This window comes from Sprattus sprattus (genome assembly GCF_963457725.1).
Source record: "Sprattus sprattus genome assembly, chromosome: 4".
Classification (NCBI taxonomy): Eukaryota; Metazoa; Chordata; class Actinopteri; order Clupeiformes; family Clupeidae; genus Sprattus; species Sprattus sprattus.
In genome coordinates, this window is record NC_137923.1 from 35,229,893 (window position 1) to 35,235,385 (window position 5,493).

Genomic DNA, 5,493 nt, shown 5'->3' on the forward strand with positions numbered 1-5,493 from the left:
ACTACTACTACTACTACTACTACTACTACTACTACTATTAATAATAATAATAACAATAATAATAATACAAATAATAATAGAAATCATCATCAGCAGCATTTTTGAAAAGAGGTAAACAAACGATCTTCGCAAATGGAAGGGCTTTCTCCTGATCATATGGAGGAAAAAAAGACTCATGCCATACCATAATCGGTACCACAATAAATATCAATACTATTTGAGTATTTGATTTGATTTTTAACAGAATGTTAGGATACAAACTTAAAAAGACACAGCTTTTATCTTACAAAAAACAAACAACAGTCAACAAACGAAACAGACTGTGAAATTGTAATACATCTGACATTGGATTGGAGAATGTCAATTGGTTTTAGACTGATCAGAGATGACTGACATTTTGAGTCCATGTAAGTTGTGTCACCTAACTTGTTGGATACTGATCTACACCTGCTTTGATCAATATATATACAGCCGCGGAAAAAATTAAGAGACCACTTCAAAATTATCAGTTTCTCTGGTTTTACTATTTATTGGTATGTGTTAAAGTAAAATGTACATTTTAGTTTTATTCTATAACCTACTGGCAACATTCCTACCAAATTTCAAATAAAAATATTGTCATTTAGATCATTTATTTGCAGAAAAATGACAATTGGTCAAAATAGCAAAAAAGATGCAGTGTCTTCAGATCTCGAATAATGCAAAGAAAACAGGCTCATATCCATTTTTAAACTACACAATACTAATGCTTACACTTAGGAAGAGTTCAGAAATCAATATTTGGTGGAATAATCTTGCACCTACTGTGAAATTGGACTCATCAGAGAGCTCTGAGAAGTGTTTTTTCCAGCAGGGCAATGCTCCATGCCACACAGCCAGGCCAGTAAAGGTGTGGATGGAGTATCACCAGATCAGGACCCTGTCATGGCCAGCCCAATTTCGAGACCTGAATCCCATAAAAAAACCTCTGAAATCAATAAATAGTAAAACCAGAGAAACTGATAATTTTGAAGTGGTCTCTTAATTTTTTCCGCGGCTGTATATACATAAATCTTTATTTCAGACGCCAAGTTCCATATAAAATAACAGACATAAAATTATACAAAATACTGAAAAACAAAAAGATACAACACACATAATACAGTGCATTAAAAAGTATGACTTTTGTGCCAATGTCGTCTTAAGTTCGAGGTTAATCAATAACAGCTCTTCAGAGGGTTGACCAGAGCCTCTACTATGCAGTTCTCAGACACATTGTCCAGACGACACATGAAACCATACATACTTTTTCTCAAGAGCGCCTCACAAGTTGGTACGTGCTTATACACAAACGACTGACTAGCACTATGAGTCAGTGTACAATGGTGCAGTGTACAATGGTGGTATGGTTCTAAACAGGGAACATTTAACTGAATCTGAGCACATAGAAAGCTTTCTTAATAACATATTGGGCTGAGAATATATTTTATCGTTGTCCATATATATCAGTCCAATTGTCAGAAATGACATGGCTCAGATATCTTATTTCCTCACGGGCACACCCTCAGCATCTGTTGCAGCCCAGCACATATGGGCTGAGTAAGACCAAATCATCTTCGTACATCAGATGATTGACAATAGATTCACCAACAAGACAGCCTGTATTTGTCTTATTCAGCAGCCTTGATAAGTCGTCCATATAAACATTAAACAAAAAGGGAGATAAAATTCCTCCTTGTCGAACTCCGTTACCAACAAAGAAAGGAGCTGATTCAACATTGTCCCATTTAACATGAAAAGTTTGATTGGCATACCACCAAAATCCTCACAAGAGGTTTAGGGACACCTCTCGCTAGCAGCTTCATAAACAGTTTTTCATGACAAATTCTATCGAAAGCTTTGGAAGCATCAATAAAGCATAAAAATACAGATTAATTAAGACTTGTGTACCTAGACACAATCTCCTTCAGAGCATAGATACAGAGATCAGTACCATGTTTTCTTTTAAAACCAAACTGATTGTCAGCAGTCAGAACATACATTTCCAATTTCATTAATAGAATTCTCTCAAACACTATAGAAAAGATACTGGCTAATGCAATGGGTCGATAGTTGTCTATGCTGTTCAGTTTACCAGCCTTATCCTTAAGAACAGGCACTAACAACACTGACATAATAGAGTTCGGTAATACACCATAAACCATAATTCCAGTAAGACACATGGCTAGTAATGGACTGAGTCTATAACTGGCATTTTTTAGATGCTCTGCAGAAATGCAATCCATACCACAAGCTTTGTTGTTGTCTAGCATGTGGACGGAATCATAGCTATCTACTGATCTAACTATCATGACTGCAAAGAGACCTTTACATTCATTATCAATTCTAACAGTGTTACTTTTAACACAATTCAATATTTTACTGTAATGCTCTCGCCATAGATCAGAAATCTTCTCTGGACAACTAACCCCCTCGATATCAGAAGGGAGGGGGGTTCTGTTATTATTTATGATCTTGACCCCCTTCCAGAAGTCAGTAAGATTGTTATTCTGCATCTTTCTGGCCAGCGAGTCTGCTTTTTCTTAATAAAACGAAGTGCATATTTAAATCTAGCATTTGTGAGATTTTTGTTTTCAAGCAACACTCCCTCTCTGGGTCTGCCTGCCTCTGACCAGAGTCTTAAAGGCACCCAGTGCAACTTTCGAGGCTTAAAAATAAACATTAAATTTCTAGTCTTTTTTACACGTAGTAAGTTTCAATAAATCCATACCATTACATACCGACATTCAAGCAGCAAAGATGAGACGTCGTTGTGTGGTGAGAACTGATAGAAAATCGATAACAACAACAATCGCCGCCATTTTCTTTATTTTTTTTAACCTGCAATAAATAAAGCAGGCTTCCAGTCAATGGAAAAAAGGCTTCTCCCCACCGGCGATTGTTGTTGTTTACGATTTTCTATCAGTTCTCACCACACAACGACGTCTCATCTTTGCTCCTTGAATGTCGATATGTAATGGTATGGCGTTATTGAAACTTACTACGTCTAAAAAATAGTAGAAATTGAATGTTTATTTTTCATTGAATGTTTACATAAAGTTGCACTGGGTGCCTTTAAGGCCTCTCTAGCAGCAGCATGTTGCTCAGACACAAACTCATTCCAGCCAGGCCGTATGTTAGGGACCTTCCTCTTGTGATTAATAAAAGGTTCACTGGAACTATAAAGACATCTGACATTATCATCAAACATGGCACAGAGCTTTTCAGCTAGTCTGGATACCAGCCCGAACCCCGCCCACAAATGTTTTGGTCAGGGAGACTCGGTCTGGCTTTGTGCATATTGGGAAGAGAGTATCAGAAGTCAGGATTCTGTCGTGCCAATCAAATTGTCAGGGCGGGCTTTATACGATGATGGACAGATGACCAACCAATGCTTGAGTTGATTAGATAGATAGATTATAAATCGAACCAAGATGGCGGCGTCTCCGGAGCTTAGTGGGACATATTTTATGTGATTTAAGCTATCTACACGATTTTTTTATGTCTACATTGACTCGGTTAGTTGTGTATGTGCAACACGAATGTTGCCGAGGATTGTAGGTCTTAACTGAAGCGCTCTAGACCATTATTGATAGGTTATTGCTAACACTTAGACAAAAAATCCATTGAAACACATAGTAGCTAGCTAGCCTTGCTGCTAATAAGTACGTGAGCAGGCATATCTCACAGATATTGACAGCGCATTCATTTTGAAAGAGGAACAGAGAAGCGCGATCAAGGCATTTGTCGATCGAAAATATGTTTTTGCCGTCCTTCCTACGGGATCCGGTAAAAGTTTAAATGTATCAGATGGTCATACTATGTTGCTCTGATTAGTTGTAGGTATCCAATTGAGCGAAGAGGCATTTTTTTTCCTGGTTCGTTGAAACACGCCCCATAATCACAGCCCAATGGGTCAGTATCAGACTCATATTCTGACTAGAATTATGAGTATGACATCGTCAGGCTACTTTTCAGCATGATGTCTATCCTTGCAGCTCTATCCGTGCACGTTAGGGCAGGCAATTCAACATCACTTAGTAAGCTATCAGTTAATAAAGAATATCTGTGCATATCCTCTTTGGTCAATTTTGGTCAATAATTAATAACTATTATATAATTCATAATGAATAAGCATAGGTGGCCAACATAATTAAAAACAAATATCAGAGCATTCACCTATTTCTGTATATTTAATTTATCTTACTTTGGAAGCTTTCCAAATTGTAACTAACATCCCTCTTTGCATGCAAGCCTACACTATACCATTGCTGACTAAATATGGTTTATGTCAACAAACAATGATGTACCTAATGTCCAAGTGCAAACAGTCAAATAATTAGCAATTTGTAAAGTAAAAACAAAACATCAGACCCTGAGCACGATCATTGCTGAAATGTGCTGATAATAACTATTTCAAGATAACTATTGTTTTGAAGACCAGGTAAATTGACAATAGGCTATAGGCTACTCTTGCAGTTATTGCATAATAGGAAATGATGAAGCAATGGGAACTAAGATTGTTCAGCTGTTATTTTACTAGCTTAGTAGCCTAAGTGCTCATTCATTTTTTTTGAGCTGCCACAGCGTCTTACGTTTTCTTGCCTTGGAGATGTCTGGGACATGCTTGTATCTGGACTTGGCAAAGCGCAATTGTGCTCACTTCAGTGGCTTTGATTCAGAGGCCTTTGTGTGCAAAACCAGTCATGTCTCTTTACAAACAGGCTCTCAAAATACTTGACAAAAAAACCTAAATCGCACCATCACTGTTCAGTCCTCCATAAGTACAGACTTTTGGTCAGCCAGGGATTTAATTTAATTTAATTTAATTTAATTTAATTTAATTTAATTTAATTTAATTTAATTTAATTTAATTTAATTTAATTTAATTTAATTTAATGTATTCTTATTTTGTATTTTATTTATTGTCAATGTTATGTTTGATGTATGCGTAAATGCCTCTTTTTTTTTAAGGTTGTATAGCCTTTTTCACTCTGGCAGGGGGACTGCCAATGGAAACTAGCCATTAGGCTATAATTGGGTGCATTTACATTTCAATGTTCATGAATGTACAGTGTTCCTCTTGCTCAAAAAAATGAATTGATTGATTGATTGATTGCAAGCCAAATGTCAAGGTGTGTTTTGGAGATGGATTGGGTTAGACTTGCATAGAGGGCATTTTCAGGAACTTGTCTTTGATAGGCATAACGTAAAGTATAAGGACACTGGTGGGGTGACATTGTAGCCTAATGTAGACCAAACAGGCATTTTTCTTTTGTCCCTGCATATCAAACTAGGTCCACGTCGGTTTTATTTCATTATTAACCATAGAAAGACCACGCAAACTTGAAGGTAGGCCTTCAAAATGCAAGAGGGGAAAAAAAGCGGGACGTGCTTTCTGTTATTACGGTAGCAGTCTACCCCTCCCATTGCTAGTGTGTGTGTGTGGTTTTTCCAAGTAGGGGAGGAGACAGG